Below are 26,012 nucleotides of genomic sequence, written 5' to 3'. Positions count from 1 at the left end.
CCACTTAACTTGGTTCCAGTTTTGCTTGCTTTTCAAGCTGATCCTCATCCCTATCACGAAAAAGATCTCTGAAATGTTACCCACAGAGCCTGCTGTGGGACTTGAAGAGCACTGTGGTACATTTCATGGTGTGATTCCTCCTCTTTCAGGGTCTCATTTTGCTCCAGTACCATTTCATCTCCTTTGCTCCAGCCCAAAGTCAAACTATCATTCAGGACTGCACCAGGTATTAGCAAGTACTCTGTAAAACTCTTAGCAATGGGTTAGATACACAAAGACCTGCCAGGTTTATGTATGTCATCTTTTGTTTTGCAGCGCAGAATCCAGGTTTTTAAGTACCCTCCACACTGGATAGTCATCTGCTTCAGTCTCTCCCTTTTATGCCTGAGATACACTTTTCAAAACAATTAATACAGATTTTGCAAGCATTTTCCAGAATAAAACTCTTTGCTGCATCATGCCACAGATTAACCATCTAGTAGCTAAGGGGCAAACAAAAATGAAGACACAATGAAATGAAGTGAAGCAATAAAAACTAGGATCAAGTATACACAAAGCAAGGTAAATTCTGACACCTAGGAACAACATGGGATGCTCGAGGAACAGCAAGATGGCGTTTCAGAACTACCAAATGTTAACTCAGTTCATCACCTTCTTCAAGATCCTCACGACAAAACAGACATGTTAGAGCCCACATTAAAGTAAACCTCAACAGTATGGGGGAAAGGTTTAAGTCACATCAGTCCCAGCATAAGCAGGTATATGGAGAGTTGCCTTCTGAAGACTAAGACCCACACAGAGCTACACCTAGCAGACTTCTCTACCAATACCATCTCCTCCTACTTTTCCCCACTGTGAATCTTCTGCCCACATCCTGCAGTGAAACAGATTTGATTAAAATCTGCCAGGTTTTCATCACTGATTTCCTTTCCCGTACCCCAAAACTGCTGCCAGCAACTGAGTACTCAGATATTTAGTCTTTGGTTTTAATGCAGATGTGCACAAATACTTTTGTGGACTCTAGATTTTAACAAGTCCAGAGTCACCCTATGTGACTGTTTCTGAATGCAGCATTAACCTGCTGAACATCTGGTTTTACACTGACTATATTATAACCCTTTAACTTTCACCTTCCAGTATGTTGTTGGCGTGTTTTTATGCAGAAGCCAGATGACATCATAACTTTCTATTTTGTCTTCTGTATACTTTGGTATTTTACCTCCTTTTCTATTTACTTCTCTCCGTACAAGCAAACACAGCAAGACAGAAAAGTGGCTCTGGACACTGTTTTATGTTGCACAGAATTGTTTCCAACTTCATTTTTGCCATTAAAGATGAGCTGCTCTTTTGAACTTCAAAATTCTTTACATTTGCAAGTCATCTCCTTAGCTTATCACCCTTTCTAAATCCAAGCCTCCTGGGTGGAAAGTATTCAAAGACTGTCCAACTTCAAAGCACACAAACAGCCACATTGAATGCATGATTAGTCCCACTGAAATTAAAGTTAAGAGCATGCAATTATTTGGGTTTATAGATTAAAAAGATGTAAAGTCAAACAAGTTCCTTTCCCAATTCTCCAATTTTTTGTTATTTTTAAGTTCTTGTGAAGATTGAGACTGATTTCATGTGTAAAGGTGGCTTTTCCTATGAAGATTTTTAAATACCTGCCTCATACAGAGTTATTTTTGTCCAATTCGAAGTCTGCCCTCAGACATCTTTGCACAAATCCCATTAACTTTAGTACATGTCTAAAGGCAGAATTTGAAACGTGTAAAGAACTGGGTCACTGGACAATGTTAAGTCTCAAACAGAGATTTCTTTTCCAAGTTATAAGAAGAGAAAAATACCTCTTTCCTCAGGTACTACACAAACATTCCCTTCTGTGTGTGAGCAATAACAAACACTTGAAATTTGATAGGTTACATTTCATCCTTGCTCACTTAAGACTCTTCCCCTTACTACAGTTAATTGCCATTTAGTCCTTAAGGTAGTACTTGTAGCTGACACGAAATCATCCAAGTATACCATGTCATGGAGCTGTCTCGTTGCACATTCCAGTGCATTGTTCACTCCCAGCTTAAACCAGTAGCCAGCAACAACTTTTGGTGACAGTCTCTCTTTTTTTTCTGGTTCTCAGGAAAACTGCTTTCACATGCTGGTCACACACACTAGCTCTTGACTTGCCTCTATTTTGTATTTAATGCTGGTAATAACATTTCCTTAACACATTTATAGAATACAGTCTAAACAGGTATATGATCTACGAGCAGGAAATCAGTCCAGGTACAGGTGGGTTGGTTTCGTATTTCCACAAACTAATTCTACAATTATTGTGTCAGTAAACATCAGTGAAATAATACTCTAAAATACTTCAGTCACCACAACTGTTCTCTGCATTAATACTTCAGATGTGTGTATACTATTCTCATATAATTGGGTTTATTACATTATATACACTTTTCCAGCATAAAGCCTGCACAGAACTTAAAATCAGACTATCCTAACCTAATGTGACCAGTCAGGAGATATAAAGTGACAAGCCAACATGCAGCATTCAGAAGTTATCTGTGAGTTCCCTTTCCACAATGACTTTTCTCAGAAAGTTTAGATGTGCTGGAATCAAAAAAACAAAACTAAAATTCAAGTTACATGCTAACAACGTATACTTTGTATTTCCAGTTGATAACATCACCCTTTAGGTTTCCTTCTGCTCATGACTATGAGGACAGCCCACCAGAATGAGCACAAGGCTTGGAATTCTAATCCAGACTATGCTACTTGTCTGTGTGTGACCTCCAGCCAAGTGTTTCACTGAATTTACTCTCTGCCTCTTCAAGCCTTTATGACTCCCTTAGCTCGGGAAAGCCAGTAACGTCCAAGAATACATGACAATGTCTTCAATATTTCTATGACAAGGTCTGCAGGAAACATTATTTCCATCAGAGATTAAAAGAAATTCTTTCCATGCCAGTATTTCATCCCAAGAAAAAGCATAATTATTGTTAATTATTTTAACTTTCATCAAGGTAACTCTAATTCCATGTTGCTTTTGGCACAGTTCAAGTCTCCACCTCTGAGTATACTCAGAGACATAAACTACATTTTCTCTCTTTTTATTCCATGAAGCCTAAAGACAGATGTTAACTTTTTTCCAAACCTCAGATGTTCTTTTCCTTGTTAAATTTATATCCCTTGTACTGCAGAGCCAAAGCTCTCCCAATCCCCTGTATTCTAAATTAATCCATCAATCCCCTTTCCTCTGTGTTTTTGCCCTTGGCAAATCATTAGCCCAAGGGAGAACTCAACGGAAAAATTCCAAATTTCACTCAGACCACAGCTGAAAATATCTTTCTTCTGCCTCTGCAAGAGCTGCACTGAGATGCCATCCCTTGCCGATCTTTCTCTTCTTACTACATCTCCAGCTTCACTGCACAGCTACTGTTCTTCACAGCTGTCCCTTCCCATCCCACTATCTCCTCCAGCTGCCTCCCTCTGGGCTCTATTTGTACTCTTCACTGTAAAAAGTTTCAAATAAAAAGGTTCTCACATTAAGTCCTTGGACAAGTCTTTGATTTTCTAACTATTACCTTTTCACCCTTTCTTAAGGTCTGCGCTAGTATTTTAAGGGCACAGATGAGATGCCGCTAAACTCGTTTGCTTTGAAACCTCTCGATTCTAGACATGAAAGCAGTAACAGACTCCTCAGATTTGTTTCTCCCTTCAATCCTTAACCACCATGAGATAAAAGTTTGTTACAAAAGTAAAGCTATGTCTGACTGTTCGAAAGTAAGGTGACACTTTAGCCAGAGGCTTGCAAAGAAGCATACAAAATATAAGTTCAATTTGAACAAGCTGGACCTCTCATTCCAGGTAAAGTTATCAACACACATGCATTTTCTACTTCCATCTAATGCTGCAAATCACTCTTTTCAATGACAGTTACTGTTTCACTTCAGTCCTGCAAATCTCCTGATCCTACTGCCTTTTGCCAACGTTACCTCATGGGCTGTTCCAGCACAGCATGTTGTGTACTGCTTGCTTTGGCAAAGAGCTGCCCCGTCAACAGCCTTTCATCTTTGCAGCCTATGTAAATTTATTTCCGAAAAGTGTAAAAAATGTGATATTAAATGTAACTGCTGTGGATTTTTATGTTGAAAGGCACTTAACCAAGAAAACCTAGCACACATTTTGAAGCACTCATGCGAAGATACCAGCCAATTGAATGCTGATGCAAAGCCACAAAGGTTCTATGGAACACATATCCAAAGCCAGAAAAACCCACCAGGTTTAAACCACCCTCCTCATACCTAAAGTTTTTGGCTCATTAGCACTTCTCTGAAGAGTCTGGTGAACAACGGGACCTGGAGCTCACTTCACCGCAGTGCCCATCTGCTCTAGAACAGCCACATGTCTGGGATTAGGAACAATTAACACAGCTGAAAGCTAACTGGAACCCTTTTGTCTTGCTTTCTAGAAGAGAAAGATGGAGAACATCGAAAACTATTCCTTGTGCAGTGCAACCCACCTAAATACACCACAAAGCTGCCTCGACTTTAATGTCCTCAGCCAACCACTGAGGATTCCATGCAGAGAACAGCTACTCACATGGAAACGCTACTCCTCAGCTCAATTTAGGAGACTGCTCTCTTTCCCCACCGCTTTGGATTGTGCAGGGGGACATAAACACCATCAGGGACGTACCCTGCCTGGGTAGGGGGTGCTCGGGCCTCGCCTCACCTCAGCTTTGCCCCATCCTTCCACCGGGCCCAGGGCTGCACCCCAGGCCCAGTCCCGCTCCTTCGGCCGGCAGGGATGGGTCTGCCTCTGGTGAGCATTTGCACTCACGGCCCTGGATCCCTGCCAGAGGGACTGGGTGTGAGTGAAAGCACACGAACAGTGTCCATCGACATGCCCCGGGGCGGCGGCTCCTCCCCACAGACACACACCTGCTTTCCGCCGCGCCGCCAGGCCCAGCCGCCCCTCAGCCCTACAGCGCCGCTTACGCACTCGGCGCCCGACACGCTAGCACCTACGACTTTTGCGCAACGGGAGCCCTCTCAGGTGCAGCGCTCGCGTTGACGACATTACGGAAAATTCGTAAGAAACACCAACCTCTTTGAGGGGCTTTACGCAAGTGACGTTCCTAGGAGCAAGCTTAGCCGCTCCTAACCCGAATAGCGGAGAGCAGTCTGAACAGCCGCGAGCCCTCGACGGCGAGCAGCGGGTGGGATTACGCAGTTAACGTAAGGAGTAGCGGCCTCAGGTAGGAAACCGGACAGAATGAGCCAGGCAGCTTTACGTCAATTCCGTAAAGCTGCGCTGGCCTGCCGCGAGGCGAGAGGAAACGGCCGGTTCCGCGCCGCTACGGAATTAGCGCGGCGGGCAAGCATCCACCCTACGCAGTTGGCGTAAGGCTCTCTCTCAGGTGCAGGGAGGGGGCGGGCCCACGTTGCCCGGCAGCCCCAGCCTATGGGGGCGCGGGGCGCTGTCACGTGCCCGAGCCCCGCTCGCCGCTGCGGAGCCGGAGGAGCCAGGACGGGGCCGCGGAGCCGGGACGGGGCCGCGCCGGGGGCAGCGCCGGAGCCGGCGGCGGGCGGGGTGAGGCGGGCGAGGAGCGGGGAAGGGCTCGGAGCGGCGTCCCGGAGGGGAGGCGGCCGCCGCTCCTCCCACTGCACCGGGCACTGCGGGCAGGAGGCAAGGGCAGGACACGGGGGGGGGGGGGGGGGGAGGGGAGGCGCTGCCGGGGGGGCGGCGCGCAGTGGCCGTTGTGAGGGTCTCGGTGCCCGGAGGGGCCGCGCAGCGCCGGGGGTGGGGGGGGTGAGGAGATGGGGGGCTCGGTGCGCGCGTGCGGCAGCCGCCCGCCCTTCCGCCGGCTGCGCCGCGCGTACCTGGGCGCGGGGGGCGGAGCCGCGGGCGGTCGGTGCCGCCGGGCGGGGGCCGGGTACCGGGTACCGGCACTGGCCCCGGTGTGCGCGGATAGGGGGGGCTCAGCTGCGTCTGTGCCAGCCCTTGGCCCGGTGCTGCGAGGGGCACGAAGTTCACGGGAGGAGCCGCGGCTCCGGTACCTGTGCGGGGCTCCCGGTGCTGCGGTCTCGGTCCCGGTTGTCTCCTGCATCGTGAGTCTGCGTTGCGCTGGGGTTTGTTGATCGTTAGCCCACTGGTTTTTGTGGAGGTGAGAACTTGAGTAACCGTGGAGTCACAGGCAGGCTGCTGAGGAGGGAAACACAAGGTTTGAATCAAAGGGAGAATATGCATTATCTAGCTAAATGTCTTATTATTTATTTAGGTGGCTCTGAAAATGGTGCCATGTGGTTTACAGAAAGTGAGAAGAAAATGTCCTGCTCCGAGCAGCTCACACAGAACACAGCAGTACAGAAACTTATCAAATGGGGGGGTCCTGGATGTGTCTGAATTGGGTTTTTGCTTTATCTGTTTGTTAACATTTTTTACAAGTTTTATCATACTTTGTCCTGAAAACTTAGGAATTCTAAGTGTTGTTAAAGTAAAGGAAAACCAATGTAGGCAGTAGAAGGTGTTCTGCTTGTGGCAGGGGAGCTGGAACCAGATGGTGTTTAAGGTCCCTTCCAACCCAAACCATCCTGTGATTCTGTGCTTGCTGTCAGGAACATAAGGTATTTCAAATCTTCAGCTCCAAAAACCGTTTGTGCAACTTTAACTAAAATAACTGGGCTATTGAAATGAAAATAGCTAGGAAGTTTAACTTCAATTAAAATAGCCGGGCTATTGAACTTAAATTAAAATAGCTGTGTGTTCTAGTGAGCATCCGAAACCTGGCCTTCTAGGGTAAAGACAGAAAATTAAGATGAATTCCTTCATTCATGGAAAGAATGGAGGAGCAGGGATTGCTCACAGAACATGCTCTTGTTAAAAATATGGTAACCAGTGTTTGAGAGACCCAAAGGAAACAACAGTGGAAGCAGAGAGAGCCTGATGTTTGCAGGAAGGAAGGGAAGAGGATGGAATGGTGCAGTCTGTACTTGAGGGGAGGCCTTGAAAATCAAGGTTTTGGAGCAGGAAAGAGGGAAGGCTGCAGAGTGTCTCTGTGGAGGTTGTATTGCTGTATTTGTTCATTTGCACAAGGTCATTTCTCATGGTCTCTGAAAAGCAGAAGTGTTTTCCAAGAATTTCAATGTTCCACCTCCTAGATGGGCCATCCAGCATTTGTAAAAGCTGGGTCGCAGTTATTTCCTGCCAGTGCAGGGAGGAAGAAGAAATCTGTGTCAGCAGATGGCAGCTGGCTGTAGCTTCTACTAAATTCCTGGTCATTTTTAGGAAGTTGGACTTGCCTCTGGAAGTTCTTGGCATGTGTTATTTTCTTCTCTCTGGAACTTTCCAGTCATTTTCCTCTGCTTCATGTTGGTACAGAATGGAGGGAGAGGACAGGGAAAAGAGTGGGTAAGGATTGCTGATAGTTGGGGTTTCGTGTTTTCTCTTTCTCAGAATGTTGATATTGACAGTGCAAGTCTGGTGCTGCTTTGGCATTTCTAGTAGAATCCTTAGTCCCTGCTAATTCTCCTACTCCTGTCTTTATAAAGGGGTTTTGTTTGCAAAGGCTGTTATCCAAACTGATCATTCTTACTTAACTGCTGATAATATTGTTGGCTCTCCACAAACAAAGGTTCTGATGAGGTGCCAGTGCTTGCTCCAAGTGGTTGACAGGCTAAATGCAAGGTAGAAATCTAGGACTTAATTTCTCTCTAGAAACACTTGTGTGTGGAAAGCAGAGGGGAGCCCCAGCTGCGACCTGCTGTGAATGTTGCTGAAGAAGTGACCAAATCCAGCCTCACTGTCCTGGAAGAAGGAATTTCAGACACAGCTGATTTCATACAAAATGAATGGTTCAGAAGCAAATGAGAAGAAAGAGTAAGCATGAGAAGTAGTTTAAATTCTGGTGGATATGCAGATTTTGGTGACCCTTGTTTCTGACTTGAAAGCAGTTTTTTTCCATGGGTAACATGATGCTTAAGGTTGCAGAGCTCTCTCCTTTTGAAGCCCCTCAGTGAGTGTTCATCAAAGGCCTGTGGGTGGACTGAGATACTATTTTTTTTCTGTTTGAACTGTGAAATCCTGTTTGGAAATGAAGGAAAAGGAATCCAAGTCACTTCATGTTGTGAAAAACCTCACTGTAGAATGGTAAAAGCTGCGCTTTTTTCCACGTTGCTTTGGAAGCAGTTGAACTTTGTAACTTGGCATGTAAATAGAGCTCTTTGAAGAGCACATCCATGGCTGGAAAGGGGAGAGAGGGAAATGCCTGGCTGGTTAACAAGCTTTTGAGTGTGTAAAAAGCCACTGTGAGCATGTTTGTTGAAGTGTCTGTTAAAACACACAAGAAGTTTGCAGAGCCCTGCTCTGGGTTGTGGTGATGTACGTACACCTAGAAGTGACCAACGTGTCCAAGTGTAAATATGGAAGAGTTAAAAAAAGGTGGCAGTTTGTGTGTTTCTACAGCCTGGGTTGGGGAGAGCACTGGGGCAGTTGAGAGCAAGGTACCTGGGAATGTGTCAGTCATCTGAGTAAGAATGCAGAGGTTCAATCTGCACCTCACCACTCTCTGTTTCAGTTCTTGGTGAGTTAGGATTCATGGTACATCTGGAAATGCCAACAGAGGACTTCAGCACAGCATGTTGATTTGTGTAGCTCACTTTGTATCCAGGTTGGGGGAGGGAAGACTTTTCTGTTCTGACAACATATCCATGAGGAGCACTTGGCTGATGTGGTGTCCTGGATTTGCTATAAACTGAGCACTATTGGCAAGTAAAGATGGCTTTGCTGCTGTATAGGCAGCAGTGCTGAAATCAAAAGGAAAATTCCTGTTTAAAGTAGCATGAAAACCAGTTACAGATTCAAATAGCAGAAAAATACAAGTCTCAAACACATCTGTAGAAATCCCAGTTTGAATACATTGGTTGTCCTTGCTACATGATTTGAGAAATAGAAACTTTGTACTTCTTATTTAGGGGAACAGAAGCCTTGAGCTGATATTTTGTATTAAAAGTGATAATTGATACAAGCTACAAGCCCAGAGACAATATTATTTCAGTTGTGCTTCTGCATTTCTTGGCACTTGTGTAGTTTTTCCTTCTTATGTGCAAGCCTTTCACTGAGCAATGATGACAGAAAGCAGTGGCACATACACTGTGTCAGCTCACAGAGGGATAGTGTTTCTAGTTAGCTTTGCTGAAAACCTTAATTCATGTCCTTTTGAGAAAAAAAAACCATGCAGAGGGGTCTTGGGAATGATCTGGGTGGGTTAGCATCAACTTCTTGTGCTTTGGCTTTTTGGTCTTTATTTTGTAGCTAAATTAGCTTCTGTTTCTGGTCCTCACCAGGGGTTGGAAGAGGACAGAGAATTCTTGGACCCTGTTCCATGCTGGTCTGTTGTCTTCATACTTTTGCTCCTCAATGCATATACTGACCTTTCTGTTAATTCCCTGTGTGGTATCAGAATGTGGACAAGGTGCTGGGTATAGGAGAAGTGTAAGAAAAGATTCAGGGTATGTCATCAGTTCTGCAGTTACCAAAAGGTATGTGAAGCATGGTACTGGGCTCCTCTCACTCTTTCTCTGCTGCTAAAACCCGGAATGCTGGGACTAACGCACTGTGTGGATTTTCCATGCAGCTGTGTGGGGTTGCTGTATTGCTGGGCCCCTGGACCTTTGCTGATAGGCTTCTCAAGTAATGGAGGCCATAGATTATAAACCCTGTGTCCTTGTTGTTTTACTTCATTGATTTTCTGTAACTATGCAAAATTTTATAGCTTTTGGAGTAAAATATTTTCCTAACATGCTGGTAAATTAAAGGTGCAAATGGATTCTTTGCTATGAGGGTGCTGAGGTGCTGGCACAGGGTGCCCAGAGAAGCTGTGGTTGCCCCATCCTTGGCAATTTTCAAAGCCAGACTGGATGAGGCTTGGAGCAACCTACTCTAGTGGAAGGTGTCCCTGCCCATGGCAGGGGCTTGGAACTGGATGAGCTTTAAGGTCCCATCTACAATTCTATGATGTGAAAGAGGATTATTCCTCTGAAATCCAACTGCTAACTCATTTTAGGGGATCTCTTAGATTGTGGAAACTCAAGTGATCCTACTACATGGGTTGCTTTGAATTAGTTCTCTTATCTTGTGGTTTGGCACACTATTTAAGAGCCTCAAGATGCTACTCGTGATTGACTTAACAAAATGTAGATTATATGCTGTTTTACTAGGGCCTAATTTATCTGTCCTAAGGTTTGTGTACCAATAGCACTAAGCCCTTCTAACAGTAATGTTTCTCTTTCATGTAATGTCTATGTAAGGGAATTAAATTACTCTTAATTGCATGCTTAAAAATAAAAGTAATATTGGGGTGTGTCCGGCTATCACAGCAAATTAAATTGTGCTGCTGCTTGTTGGTTTTGTGCATTTACACTAAATTGACTTTATTGAAAAATTAAATGTTTGAATATTGGTTGGGAAGAGCATTCTCATTAGTAGGTAACCATCAGATATCCCAGAATGAAGAAATCTTGGAAAACAGAACTGATTAACATTTTCAGACCTTAAACTTTGATGTGGTTAGTGCTGAAGAAGTAAAATGATGATTGAAGCAGAACTTGTCATTTGGCTTGACAGTAAATGAACTCAAGTGTTGAGAAAGTGATGCTGCATCTTAGAAATTGTCCCTTAGCAGAAAAGAACATCTTGGTTACTTTGCTGTTTCCTCTGATTCTTGGGAGGGGAGGCACTTTCACTAAACACATTTCTTGTTTGACTTGTAATACTGCAAATTCAGGTGCTAGCAGAGTGATTTAAGGATGGAGCCCTAAAACACCTTTAGTATTACAGGTATGATGTTACATACGGGTATTAGACTGATTATGACCCTAAACAAAATCTGCCCCTATCCTAGTTCTCAGCTGGCAGTTCCTGCCTGCCTGGAAAAGCACCAACAGGCTGCAGGTGTGGGTGAAGCCCAGGCACATGAGCTCTTTGAAGCTGGTTTGGAACAAGTGTTGTGTGTTTTTAGCAATGAGCTTTGGCAAAACAGCCAGGGTACAGGCTGAGCAGACTCAAGGCTTGAGAGCAGCATCTTTCTGGGCATGCAGTACTGCTGATTTCCTCCAGGAAGATTTTGCCACAAAACGGTTTATCCTAGTGCCAACGATACTGTGAAACTGATAGACCTTTTTTTATTCTAGATTTTAAAGGGTTCTGTAACAGTGGATTGTGATAAGTCATGGTTAATATTGGAGGGGAGGCATAAGAAAATTATTACTTGTTGCAGGGTATTGGGTGGCTTTGTTTCTTGTTATGGTGTAGCAGCCAAAGCCTTGTTAGTGAGATCCTGTTTAACCCTTTCCATAAACATGCTTTCTCTCTTGAATGTCCTCCTAGTTGGTATTTTAAAAGACTGCACAAAATTCAGTTGGAAACAACCCATATGCTTCACCCAGCTGAATTTAGTTGCTACTGCTGAAATAGGTGGTGACCTTAAAATTACTAGTAGTATACACCTGGATAAAGAAGGTATCTAAGTTAAATGGTCTTTTTACAGCCTGCTTAGCAGAACATGTCGTGGCTGTAGGAGACATATCACCTGGAGTCTGGGTTAAAGCCTACAGTTCAGACTGTACAAATCAGAGCATTTGAAAAACAAATTACAGGTTGTATTAAGAAAAAGGGCATTTGAGTTCTCTGTCCTGTGGGAGGCAGCTGGCAAGAGCAAAGCTGGTGCTGTGCTTCTGTTACAGTATGTAGCATGATCATAAAGGGTCCAATGGTGTAACCTGCTGGAGATAAGGTGAATGGGATTGGGTTGTGAATGCTTTTGTTAACCATAGAAACAAATAACCTGTTGTTAGTCAGCACTTTCAGATCCACTGATATTTAGTGGATTTTGGGGTTGGGTTTAAATAGCAGCTGTTTATGTGGTGGTAATTACCTTGTCCAAGCTTGGTTGTGGTGCACTGGTGTAGCTAGGAGGTGGTGGGGAGTGGTAGTAGCAGTAAGCACAGCCAGCATGGCTGGTTTTTCCAGCTATGCTGGGAGATGTTCTGATAGGTGTGTGGCTGATGCTGCATCTGGGTGAGGACATCAGTTCTCCTGTGTGAAGACAAGAAGAAAAATTAGTCATTTATTCTGATTTTTTGGTATTTCTGTGCTGAAGGGGCAGCTCTTTGTGTATGGAAACCTGCTCTTTTCCTGTGGTTACAGGGTGCTGTAGTCTGCTCTCTGACCCTCTGTGTGCTTGGTACTTTCCCCCTCATCTACTTTGCTTAATTTCTGTATGTATAATACACCAATTTTTGAGTATTGTGCTTTAATGGCAGGGGCAGCTGTAGATGTACAGCTCTAGGTGTGACAGTGAGTGAAGTACTGGAGAACACATGCAGCCACTGGAAAGCTGGGGGCTGTGATACGATGGGACAAGTAGGGAACATATTGCTCCAAGTAAGATAGGTGAAACAAAGTCCTGTAGAGAATGTACAGAGGACTATGAAGTGTTTGTAGAGAAAATTGAGGATTGGAAGGTACCCATAAAAATCTGGGAAGTACTTGGCCCCATAGTATCACATCCTGTAGTAGTTGTGCACCCCAGAGCCTGGACTGACTTTAGAGTAGATTAGTAAGAAATTTCAAGTTGGATTGTACTTTATTGTAGAGATGGATTCCTGAATCTGACTGTCTAATTTTGTTCTTTGTTTCTGTTTATATAGAGACATGAAAGTTGTGCCTAGGTAGGGGTCATTTAATGAGCAATACTTCAGATGGATGTTAGTTGTAACTCCTCACCCTGAAACAAAGAGAAAGAAAAGCCTCAGTTCTTGGCTTCCGTAGTTCCTTTCCTGATCAATAAGTACACTGAGAACTGGAGTTCCTCCCCCCATAGGTAACCTAGACAGAAATCCTACCTGGAAACCTATTTGCAGCTGGGTATCTGCTGGAATTATTTTGTAAATGCATACAGTATAGAGATTTAGATTGGATTTCTACTCCTGTTCCACTGCCAATCCTAATCTCTTTCCCTTTACTCTGATAGCTGGTTTAACTCAAAGGAGGGTGAGAGGAAAACATAAATGCCCAAGAACTGATTTCTCCCCATCTCTGCTTTGAAGAACACCTTTTCCATGTCACAGATTCTTAGTGACTGTCATATTTTCAGAGAGCTCAAAAGTATTTGATAAGCAGCTATTCAGTGTCCTGATGTTTCATGATCTCTTGATTTGATGTCTAGATAATTGGATTTCACAAATAGATTAGGACTTCTTTGGTTACCCGGTCACGCTGTCCAAGTCTTAAGTCATACTGAGACTTAATTTGTTTCTTTAAATTAATCAGCTGTGCCATTTGGATGACCTTAAAGAGTGTATCACCGGGCTTCAAATGCAGCGCTTATGCATGGCAACTGGGAATGTTATATCACAGTCAAGCCTGGAATAATTGTGAGCATTCCTTCTAAAACTGGAAACTAGTGAAAAGCCCAGTGGGTAATGTCTTCAATACCAGGCACAGGTTACCACTGTGATCCAGTGAAAAAGGTCTAGTGATTAAACTGAAAATATTGATTAGGGGAGCATCTGGCCTCTCTTCAGATTCTGCCACTGATTTACTCCAAATTCCATTTCTTTCTGTCTGATTTTTCACCTATAAAGGCCTGAAATGCTTTTCTCTGTTACAAAAACGGGTATCTTGAAACTGGTAATAAACGTACTCTGGTAAATATGGTGACAAGTGTTCTAGAAAAGCCAGAAAGAAAGGCAAATACTGGGAAAGTGGGGGGAGAGACAAAGCTGGTAACTTCTCCGCTTCTGGTGGGTGAGGGTGAAATTGGTGACTGCCAAAAATATGAGCTCAGACAAGTAGCTTGTTCTGCTCTGAGCCCACATCTGTACACACCTCCTCATCTCTACAGATGGCCAGGAGGCTGAAGAGAGAACACAGTTGTCTAAATTTGTGTAAGAGAAAAGAATCATGACTCCCACCCAGGAGGTGAACAAGAACCTCCTGTAACTGGGATATTTTTGACAATTTAAAGAATTTGATTGAATTTTCAGTCTTAGCAAATGATGTGAGACCTGACACTGTAGTTGCTAAATAAATACATATATATATATTTAATGTTACTTTGTATTAAAAGATGGTTGGCAGGGACTGTACTCTATTCCTTCAAAGCTGGCCTGCTAAGGAATGAATTTGATGTAGAAGTCTCCTTTGCATGCTTATGCTTTACCAACTTCCACGATACTTTTCCCCTTCAGATTTCATACTTATTCCACGGTTTAGAAAAAACAGCTGTCACTGTCTCAGTAGTGATGGTACTGTTGGAATCAGTTGTGATAAAAGGCATAAAAATAAAATCAAAATATTTTTGTCTTTGTGTCTTTTCTACTAACATTCCGTGTGGGAATAAGAATGTCTTTTGCAGGTTGATTATTTCCAGGCAATCTGCTTTATCTTTCAGTCATTTTCCTCTTTGTTAGCTCACGAGATAAAGGATATTGTCCAAAGCAGGTAGCTGAGAGTCAGCATTATATAAGTAGTGAACTCTTGACCAGAAATCTTTTTTTTGTGGATGTGACCTCATGTAATAAACCATAATAAGAGCAGTTTACAAAGTACATATTTGACAGATCTCTGTTTAACCCCTGTTCTTTGCACACTGGGGTTGAATACTGAATGTTCCTGAGTTGGTACTGTGTATATTTGCTTCCCTCCAGACCGAACACTGAAGAACCTGAAACTGGAGACTTCCTGACCCTTTTAAAAACAAATGAGCAGTGTTGTTTAACTTCTTGCTATGGGTCAGGAGCTGGAGCTTCATGCCAAGTTTCAGTGTGAAACGAAGTATGACTGCAGAGCTAAGGAAAAGCTCTTTGAAAGAATGCTTATATGGGACTACTGATAAAGCTGCAACTGTTGAGGCACCATGACTTATAAAAGCAGACTCTGAAAAGGCAAATGGGATGTGGCTGCTCCAAACATTCTTCAGTAAGTTCCCCTTCTTAGCTGAAGAACTTAGCAGCGCATAGGTGCAATGTTTTGTGTTCCTTAATGGAACACAGAATTCGTAATGGATTCTGTGTTAGTATTAAAATAATGGCATTACAGATGGATCTGCTTTTTCTGTGTAGTTGGGTGGTAGCATGCCTCTGGTCTGGTTCCTGCTGAGATGCTTCCAAGTGTGCTTTTAGTAATGCAACATGAGCACAGTGTCACTGTCATAACAGCATTCCACCCTCAGTGAGAACTTGCAGCAGCACCACACAAAGATGCAGTTGGCCTCCCCTTTACAGGAGAGGTCATCCTTCCAGCACCCTGTCTACAAAACTTCTGATGGCTGTGTCCAGTTCCATGGCATTTTGGAGGGGAAAAGTGTGCTGAAAGAATATTATGGCTAAAGAGGATTCAGAAGAGTTTGCGAAGAAACAGGCAAATACAGAGCTGAGCTAAGCTGACTGGGATCAATTAATTGCCCAGTGAGGTAGAGGGAGTCCAGCTGAAACTGTCAAATGTTCCTTCAGCATTTGGAGTATCTATTTACTGATGCTTCTGCAGTTACTGCAGGGTTTGAATATCATTGTACTGGTGCTTCTGCAGTTGCTGTAGAAAGTGTTGGCTCAGGCTGTCTCCTTGCAGTTCTCCTTCAGAGGAAGAACTGCTCGAGGAGAGCTTGTCTGGGTATGGGACTCAGTGGCATGTTTGTTTTCTTTCACAGTGTGATCTGTAATCCTGAATATAAATCCCTTGGCTAGCTTCTTTTGCTAGTAAATGTCTGCTCTGTATGTGCTCCTTGCAGTGATGGAGTTCTCTTGTGCCAGAAGAACAGAGACTTGCTTTCTGTTTGCACCCAGCACTACTGATTTGCAGTAGTCAGCTGTATTTTTTGCCAGTTTTAGCAGGTGCACCTTGTCTCAATGAGTTCTCTTTACCCTCATCATACAGTACAGTAGCAAGTCTCATGCTCAGTACACAAAAGATAGACTTCTGGCTGAGAGTACAGGGATTTGCTGTACTTCCCCTCACTTGCCTTTGCCTTGCTCCATTTCCATTATCTGTGCTCCTCTTGTGTTGCAGTTGGGACTAGATGATCATTGTAGGTCCCTTCCAGCTGAAAATACTCTATTCTAACAAGGTCTGGAATATCTCCTGTTTGCTGTACAGGAGACAAAACTGCTTGCGTGGACATCCAAATATCCAGGATGCATGAAGCCCCATGGAAGCAGAATGTGTTTGCTAAGAGAAGACTGGGTTAGAAGTAGGAAAAAGTAGCATCAATAGAGATGAAAAGTGGCCTTTTGGCAGAGTTGGGCTTGTTGGAGGGATCATCCTATTGAAGTACACAGCCTGTAGTCTCCTTGATGTCGGATCAAAGTAGCCATCCTGAATGAACTCACAGAAATTATAAACTGCAATTAGATGGCTGGAGCTTAGTGTGAGGCAGATTGAAGAGATACTGTCTGAGGTGTGTGACTGGGGTACGGGCAGGGGAAGTGATGACACGTGTACTCCTGGTCATCCAGGAGTTACCAGTTCATTTTCTGATTTGTAAGAGATGCTGCCCATCCTCTTGGACTGTTTTGGGGTGGTTTAGATAGCTGCCTAGTATCTAGGGTGAAGACTGGGGTTTATGGGTTGATTTTGGTTTATCTGAAGAGAGAGAGAGAGGAGAATGAACACCTCTATCCTCCACAGTTTGCTCCTATGCTGTGTAGAGCAAGTGGCAAAGACAACTACCTTTGGTTTTTAATTCAAACCCCAAAAATATGCCACAATTTACTGTCTGGAGTGAGCTGCTCAATGGTAAGGAGTAGGCTGCTTTACAGAGTGGGGCTGCAAAGCTTGCTCTTATCTTGCAAAATGGTTCAGGTTCTTTGCTAGTGTCCTGAAATGCTCTTATTTTCTGGCTTCAATTCTTCGAGAGAACAGACTCTGTGTGTCCTGCTGCCTAGCAAAAGAGGGACTCCATTGTCCTCTTTGGAAAAAGACACATAAGGATCCTGAGTCCATGTCAGTTTGACTTACAAAAGAGTGCTCAGAAAAAATTGATGCCTGAAAATAGGACACATTCTGAATTAGATTCCTGAGCCTCATCACACCACATTCGGATACTGACTTGCTAATTTGAATCTCATGAATCTACAGGTAATTGTTGTCAAGCATTTGCTATGACAGTTTGCCAAGCTGACCTGTGCAGGAGTACTGTTGTCCTGTGAGGGAGAGCTTGAACAGCAAAAGCAGCCAGCAGTGCAGTGCCTGTTCAAATTAAATAATCCTAAGTAAAGGGTGGAAAGGAGGGGAGAGGGCATGCTCCACGCTCAGTGTGTACAGTAAATGAAAAATGAACTACTTTTCCAAGTCCTGCCACTCCTTTACTATGGCACTGGGCAAGTCTCTTTAAGTTATTGGGCAACAGGGTCTCTTCTAAATGCAGACAGCATAACATTTACAGTTATTACGGCAATTGGGGAATTAATGTTTATGAAGTGTTGTGAAATTCTTGTGCATGTAGCTAAGGTCTGATAACATTTCGCTAATAAAAGCACTTTGAAGCTTGATACTGCAATCAAAATGGAAGAGACTGAGAAATGTATTTAGTCTCTGCTGTTTAGTCCAGCCTGAAGATTGCTATCTCCTGCAGGTCAGCAATGGAACGCTGGGTAGTACTGTCTGCTTACTGGTATACAGTGAAGTAGTTTCCCAGATTTCTCTGGTCTGTAACCTCTGAGCTGGTTCATTCAAGTTGTTGTTATGGTATTGCAAAAAACCTTGATGCCTTGAGTAGCTGCAGAGACAATGCTAGTGAACTTGGAGGGACTGCCACTTGCTTCCACAGAACAGCCTGGTTACACCTGCATGTATTGGTGAGTATCTGGGTGCAGGATTGAGGAGTGGGATCAGAGTCTAGAAATATTATATACTCTCCCCATGGTAAATGGAAAAAAATTACCACAACCACTTTGAATTAATACAGTTATGTAAGTGGTGGTATTAAGCAAACTACTTATTTTCCAGTGGAGATAACTGATTCCTCTATTAGCTTTTAATTTTCATGGCAATATTCCAAGGGGAAAAAACACTACTTAAGTTTTGTTCTTAGCCCAGAGATAAATGGGATGTCTCTGTCACTTGTCTGAAACCATGTGTTGAAAGGCATGGTATTTTTTCCTAACAGTTTTGCAGAGTAATAGGACAGAATATGATTTGGATTACAGAAGACACATGCTGGGTCAGTTTAAAGTCTGCCAAGTTCTAATTTGCAATTTCTAGAAAATTTAGAGCAGAAACATCTGAGTGCCTGCAGAAATCATCATTCTAAATTTAACTTCTGGATTTTGTCTTGGTAAAGCTTGAAACTCTCTGGTAGGATTTGTCCACTGAATTTTAGGCACAGGCTTTTTTGTGCTGAGGGTTCTGCACTGGTGGCTCTGAAGTTCTTTCCCTAGTCCTTCAAAGTGTGAGTTCTAAATGCTTTAGAGCAAGATGCTAAGTGAGAAGTGTTAGCCAGGTTTAATTACTTCCTTTTTGTTCCTCTCAAAAGAAGCAAAAAGCCTTTGGAAGAACGTTCTTTCACCTTGGTGTTGTTTTCTTTAATGTATTTCTGCAGTTAATTAATGATGAACTAACTTGTCAAGTTAGTTCTGACTGGCCTCTGAACACTGTAGTGCAGCAAGCGTAGGAGTTGGCAAATATCACCAACAAGCCCAAAACAGAGACTTTTGTCTCACAGCAGAGGAGCCATGCAGAGAGAATAGAAGAACTTGTAAAGCAGCAGAAGTGCTTTCAGTGCACAAAGCAACACATCGTGGTACTTTTTTTTAAAGTTTTTTTTTCTCATTAACACAAAAGTTTCATGTTTTAGAGTTGAATTTTGTTTGAACTGTGGAATAAACTGGATTGACAGCATTAATCTGACAGTCTTTTTACTACTGAAAGTATAGACTTTGAAAACCACCCAGGTTTTTTCTGCTGACAGGACCAGAGGTCAATGTTCTCGTTCTCTTTGCTGTGGCAGCCTCTAATAATGATGTGACATGGACCCATATTTACATACGTGGCCTAAGTAGGCAATAAAAATGTCAAGACTCTAATCTAGTTTCCTGATAACTTCTCACTGAAGGATGAAAGGTTTTACATCCTATTGCCCAGTTTAGGAGAACACCATCCGTTTGTGTAGTAGTTGGTTTTCATTCCGGTTTTGACCCTGCCCTCTGCCTCTTGCACTGTGCACTCTCCTACCCTGACAGGTTTTAGCTTTCCAAATGCACCTTCTTTTGCTGGGATTTATTTTTCAATGATGCTTTTAGGAACAGCAGGTTTCCTGTTATCAGGGGAACTGAAGTGGCTAGACACAAAATGCAGTTAATGGCCCAAAATAAACTAACTTAGATTGTTTTTCTCTAGTCTTTCCCCTGATAGTAATTTCAAGTGTTACTTTTAGCAACTATAGTGTATGAAGGGAGCTTTGGGGAGAAGGAATTTTGTTGTTGTAAATCAATCTCCCCGCAAAGCTCAGAGCACTTTGAATGCTGCTACTGATTGCAGAGTCTATTTGTTTCCCTCAGACCAAACTGGGTATGCAGCCTCTTCTACACTGGAGTTGAGCAGTTTGCTGTGTGCTTGTGGCAAGCCTGTGGCCTCCAAGACACTGATGTTTGTTCCAGCCTTGTATTTTGCTGTTCAGAGATGTGTTGCTTAATGCTGACAGGGAGAACAAGGTACAATGTTCATTACCTGATCTAAAGAGAACAGTGTTGAGTGGCAAAAACTGAAGAGCCTTCTATTAAGAGATGAAGAAGCATCTTTCACGCTGCTTTGAGTGAAGTGGCACACTAGAGATGACATTGTTATCTGTGAAGAGAGATGAAACTAATTCAGAGCCATATATGAAATATAAAGAAAGAAGTCATGTCTGTTCTTAAAACTGACCCCCAGGTGAGATGGGCAGATTTGTGCTGTTGGCTTCTTGCTTCCACCAGGTTTTATGTGGAATTCAAAAGATAAAAACCCAATTGAATGTAACTTCTCAAGATCAATTACTTAAACAGTTGTGTTCTCTAAAGACATTGGAGAATATAGTGCTACAGGTGCCTCAACATAATTTTGCTTATCTTTTTCTACTTCAATATCATATCAAAAATAAGCAAGCAAAAAAGGCTGTGGAATTCATTACTTGTCTCAGGAAGTTCCTAAGGGTGAGACACAGTTATAACCTACACTGAGAATTTAACTTTGCAGCTTAGCTTGTGGTCTTCAAGCAGCACTGCCACCATGATGGTCCTTGCTAGAGTTAGCTTTTTTTTATACTGTTACACAGCTCCGCTGTGCTAACTGGAGAGAAGAATAATCGATGAGTTCTGCAACTGAAGTTGGCAGATCTGACAGCACATGTTTGCAGCATAGATCTGCTGAGGCAAGAAGATGCTGGATTAAGCCAACTCAAAATATTTCAAGAGTCTTCTGGTATTCCAGGAAAGTGGCATTTTTTAAGTATTAGGTTTTGTAAATCTCTAAATGTGTTTGTGGCTCTTATTCTTCCTCTTGGCCAAGCCAGGGCTTCTCTACTACAAAATCTTGTTCAAGACATAAATAATGGACTTCAATCACTGATGCCAGACTAACGCACTGGTGTGGTGGTGTGTGTTACTTTCATAAGGATATTGTTGCTAGCTTTCATGCCTAGATAAACTAATTCAAATCTTTTGGTAGGGTTATCGTGCATGTGAAATAAATAATTGTGTTCTGAGGCTGAAAATTGATGGCAGCCGGAGTACTGTTCCTTGGAGAGATATTCCCTTTGCTTTCTGTTGTAGGGGTTCTTGAACTATATTTGAAATCAAACTTGGTAGCTCCTGCCTAACAGATAGGGTTTCTGTATTTCTCTCATTCTTCCCACTCCAGATGTTTCCGTTACTAACACTGATTCGTTGGTGTTCAATACTGGGTTTATGGAACACGTGCTTTTTAAAAACAATTCTACTAAAAATCCTCCTTTCCCCTCTCTTTTGTATGAATGACTTACAAAGTCAGTTCCAAGTCAGTTATGTGGAAGAAATTCATTCATTAAGCTGCAGGTTTGGTTTTGCTGTAGCTGAGGGCTGTGGTGAGGCCCTGCAGGTGGGAAAGAGGGCCTGAGTGGTGCAGCAGCCAAGACCCTGCTCCTCTGGGCTGTTGAGACTGCACAGGTCAGATCTGCAGCATGGTGCAGGAAGAGTGCTTCAAGGGAGGAAGTTCTGGTTTCTGAAACAGCCCAAGACCATAATTACAGATTTAGTTTCAGATGTTTCTGTGGCATCACATGTTGTCACATTGGGCTTCAGGCTGCCCTGGAAATAATAATCTGGGACACAGGAGAGTGAGAGAAACAAACAGAAAATAACAGGGTTGGACGGATGAGACGAAAAAACCTTAAGCTTAAAGTAACTTAGGACCTTTGACAAGATGTTCTTTGACAAAAAAGGCCAATTAGGCAGTAAAAATTAAAGTGGATTTGTTCAGTAGTCAAGGTGGGACTAAAACATGGTGTAAGTCTGGTGATGGAGGAGGTGTACTGGCTGAGAGCACAAGAGCTCTTTGCACAGTGCTTGCAGAGAGTAGTGCTCTTCTCTTCCAAATCCTATGAAATTATCTCCCTTTAATTAAAAAAAACCAAAAAGGCACTGAAGCAGCAAGAGTGGCAGAGTAGAAAATGCATTTAAGTGCAAAGTTATGAATGTTTAAACTGGCTGTGGAAGGCAGATGTGCACAGTAGCCAGTGTGGATTTGCAATATTGAAAATGCCAGCTTCTTTACATATTGACATGGGAAGAAACTCGAGGGGAGAAAATGTTGCTTAAATTTCAGCATTAAGGCTTGCTGAAACTTTAGTCAGGAGGACAGCATTTATTCTTAAAAGCTTCTTAATACTCTGAAATTGAAACTTTATGTAAACAGTAGAAAAAAGTGAATCTCAATTATTCACATTGTGTTGCTTGTAAGAAAAAAGTACTAATTTTGCTTTATTTACGACACGAATTTAGGATCCACATTGCTTTACTCTTTCATCTTACTAATTACCAAGATATAATTTAGCTTGGGATGCACAACAGGGGACAGCTAGTTTTGCTGTTGCCTCATGGAACTGATGAAAAGTGCAAACCACCAGTACAAGCAGATCCAGTTTTTCTGTAGGTCAGTTTGGTTCTCCAATCTCTCTCTTATTTATTGCCACCATAGTGAGGGAATGCCATGATTTTTAGCCTTTCCCATGTGTATGCCTTTGGCCTCTCAGTTCTGTAGAAGATGGATTCTTCTTGATGCAAGAGTGACATCTTGCTGGCCTTTTCCGCATCCTGGTTGTGTGTGTCAAATGTAGTTAGTTGGTAGGCTGCAGCTCAGGTCAACCTACAGTCTACGGGATGTGAATCATAGCAGGGAAGAAACTGGGGCACTGCAGCTATTTCAGTTGAGCAGAAGGGTGCCGTGGAAGGAATGTGTCCCTGTTCTTAATCCCTTAAACGTTGTGGCTGTTTCCCACTATGGTTCTGGAGCAAAGAAAGCCTTGCAGATAAGGAAGTGGTTACAAATGACAGGGAAAGTAGCAGGTTTATAAGGCTTTAGTGTTGAAGGTTCATTAGTCTTTAAGGTTTATAAGGCTTTAGCGTTGGGATGTGAGTGCAGGACAGGGCTTCCGTGGCAAGAAGCCCTGCATGGCACTGAACTGCTTCGTGTGGTTCTTGAATGTGATGTTTGAATCAGAGATCCAGGATTTTGCTTAAATCAGGTCTGTCTCTGAACGAGTGACATTGCAGATGGTGTCATTTCAGTGTAATACTTTTTATTAATTTAGTTAATTCTTTGACTGTAAATGTAGTCTGTTAGGAACTTCAGATGATCTTAAGTGTGGATGTGAGATTATGGGTGCTTCACAAACAGGTGTGTGCTGTGAAGTAGCAGCGGGTTTGCACTGTCCAGTTTAGCCAGAAGAGCAGGAATGCCCATGTTAGGATGATAGAAGTCAGTTTAACATTTCACAGACAGAGAATCCACTGGTGGTTTCTGCCTTGTCCCAAATGAATATTTTGCTATTAATTATTTATGTATTATCTAATCTGTGATGATTTTTTTAAGCCACCTGCCAAGTGCTCCCTTTAACAACTTAAGTTTCTGTAGTGCTCGGTTGTACAGGCAATTCAGTTTTGGCTGTTTCTGACTGGTTGAGCAGGAAATACATTAAACTACTAATATTCATGTGTGAATTTGTTACTTAAAACCAGACACTTTTTAAACTTTTTTTCTAATTTGCACATGTTCTATCTCTGCTCAGTCTTGCATCTTGACCCATTCCAAGGTTTTATTAGAGACTCTCAGCACTAGCTGGGACTGGTGTGCTGGGCATTGTGCACTTGTTGGGTGACATGAGGCTACATAAAACTCTGGAGGGAGACAGGTATGAGAAATACCTTGAGGACTGCAACTGGTGTGCTGCTCTGAAGAGCACTTGGTGAGTTTGATCACGTATCTTCCTGTCCTCACTAGTGAAGAGTAGCTTGACTCATAAAGGAGAAGGATTTATATTCCTTCCAAAACTATCTTTTTGTTACACGTTATAATTTGCTATCTGTGGTTATTTCTATTAATGCGTATTTCTTTCTGAGATTGGATGTGGCTCTATATAAGATACAGCATTTTCTTCTTCAAGTGACTGTATATATGCTCACACTGTGCCTCCGTGTTCCATTTTTAACCTTCCTGTTAGGCTAGTGATGATTTCCCCTTAGACCATCTCTTCTTCACCCTCTTTCCAGGAGCTAAAAATACAAGCTATGCTCTGCACATCCCTATTTCCTGTTACCTTCATGCATTAATCTACATTAACTGATTGATTGGCTTTATTTCTTCAACTTCTTTGACTACTTCACCAATGTGATTTATTTTGGTTGCTTTTTCATACCTTGCTCTACAATCTGGAGGAGAATCCACGTGTTCTTTACAAGTACTCTGTGCCATCTTTGAACCCAGGGTCCCCAGGTTCTCTCTCCATGCCTGTCCTTGGCACAGCTGAAATCCCTCCAGGAGCTCTTTCTGTAGCTTCTTCCATGCTGACAACTGGGCAGCTGCTCCCTTGAGCACTGCCAAAGCTGTGGACCATGGAAAGATGACTTTCATTTCTCTGTCCATAATTCCAGATCTGTTTATCAAATATGTGCCTGCCCTGTCTTTGGTTCTTGTTAAAGCTGTGTGTTGGGGCTGCTTGACAGAGGCTACTCCTAAGAGATTCCTGAGCACAGGAGCCTTTCTTGAAACATTGCGAGAGCTGAACGGGCAGGAGCAGAGCTACAAGCATTTGTTGTATGAAGTGCAGGGATTTGCCAGAGGAAGTACCTTCCCAGCTTTTAACTGTAGTGTTGCTTTGCAATTATTAATTTGGCTGTAAAATTCCAGTCTTCTCAATGCGAACCCAGATGCAATTTTGCCAGGAATTGCATTACCTGGGAGATAATAAAACTCCTATGAATGTACAGTCTCCAGGTGAAACTGAATGCTGAGCATATTGTTGGAAGCAGGCTGAGTCTCATTAAATACGCATCCCAGTGTTACAATTGCGCTTCTTTACAGAATACTTACACAGTGATGAGTCCCAAGGATTTCTCTTCTTATGGTAGAGAAGAATGAAGAAACCAGCTCTGTGCAGTGTACAGGGAGTCTGGATTTAAAATAATACCTGCACAAGTGGAGGGTCAGTCATACTCTGCGGATTTCTCTGCCCTGTGCTTCTCACTGAATCCTCATGAATTGGATTTCTTATCTGTTCCCCTCAGTTTGTTGATACTTTTAACATGAGGGAAAACTATTTTGATATTTCTCTGTCAGTTATTTTGACATTAATCAACACTGCAGATCTTGTTTTGTTTGGTGTCTGGGTACATCATAAAAAGAGTTGCTGAAAGAGTTCAATTACAATATCAGCATCTCTGCCAAATGTATTGAGCTGTTCTGAAAAGCGGCTTGTCTTTTCTGACCCAGATACACAGTTTCCAACTGTGGGAGATGCTGCCAGAAAGACTCTTGGCAGAAGGCCAGCAATAAAATTATACTGCAGAAAAAACACAACATATTTTCAGCAGCACTTTGGACGGTGTGACGAGAAATTACCTGAATGCAGAGCAGAAGTTAAAATAAGCTTCCAGTTTAAAGCTGCAAAGTTCTTAGTCTGCCTTGGTAAAGGTAAGAAAAAAGGGATGTAAATTCCAGTTCTGTTACTGTGTCTGATACACCTCTGGCTGTGTTAAATACAGGTTTGTTATTAGTAACCTCAGTTGTCCTTGTTGCTCTGTTAACATAAACTTTGAGTGATCTTAGGGTGGTGTACACTGTAAACTGTAGTTCTCATGGGTAGATACTGGTCTAAGGGTAGATTAGGAGGGTGGAGGGTGTTTTTATGCTTCAGCTGAGTATCGTTGGCATGTGCTTTCTTGATGAAGCATTTAAAACCCATTTTCGTGGTGTTCTAGGTGGCCTGGCCAGGTGCCTAATGAGCAGCTCTGAAGTGAGGGTTTGGAGGACTGGAGTCCAGTGACCCTGGTTTTCTCCTCATCATTCCATGCAACATAGCATTGTGCTGCTAGGGGATATCAGGGTGCCAAAGTTTGTCTCTCCTTTCTAGAAGCTTATAGCTCCCTAGTTCTGATGTTACATTCCAGTCTCCATGGAGTGCAAGTACCTGTTTCTCCTGCTTTTTCACTTTTTGCAAGCGCTCCAAGGTACTGAAGCATATTCATTACTTCCGGCTGTTTAAATGTCTGTCTCTTGGGAACACACTCGCCAGATGCACGAATATATCCTGCTACAAAGGCCTCATCCGAAATTCTTTTCATTGTTTGCCTTGTGCCAAAGCATAAACTTATGTGAAGGATGGGATGTTTAATGGAAACGCTGTTAGACTGTCATGATTTAATAACATTTCTAACGTGTCAAATCCCAGTGACTTTATACGCCATTGCAGACTCGACTCAGCTCTTCTGTGACCTGGTTTGGGG

The 26,012-nt window shown here is 42.8% G+C and overlaps 1 protein-coding gene across 10 annotated transcripts in view; it reads left to right on the top strand.

Moving 5' to 3' along the window:
- Window positions 1-5,505: 5,505 nt before the first annotated feature.
- STRBP (spermatid perinuclear RNA binding protein) overlaps window positions 5,506-26,012 on the top strand; it is a 55,384-nt gene continuing 34,877 nt past the window's right edge. For 7 of the 10 annotated variants that reach the window (XM_034067554.1, XM_034067555.1, XM_034067556.1 and 4 more), the window contains exon 1: window positions 5,506-5,598. The gene's annotated coding sequence lies outside the window, so the exon portion shown is untranslated. Of the gene's footprint in view, window positions 5,599-6,043; window positions 6,173-22,658; window positions 22,757-23,388; window positions 23,477-26,012 lie in introns of those variants that run through there. The other 3 variants (XM_031046485.2, XM_031046484.2, XM_031046486.2) reach the window with 3 other exon arrangements.

Source organism: Melopsittacus undulatus, chromosome 11 (assembly GCF_012275295.1).
Source record: "Melopsittacus undulatus isolate bMelUnd1 chromosome 11, bMelUnd1.mat.Z, whole genome shotgun sequence".
NCBI lineage: Eukaryota > Metazoa > Chordata > Aves > Psittaciformes > Psittaculidae > Melopsittacus > Melopsittacus undulatus.
The sequence above is the reverse complement of the archived record's forward strand: the minus strand, read 5'-3'. Positions and strand labels throughout refer to the sequence as shown.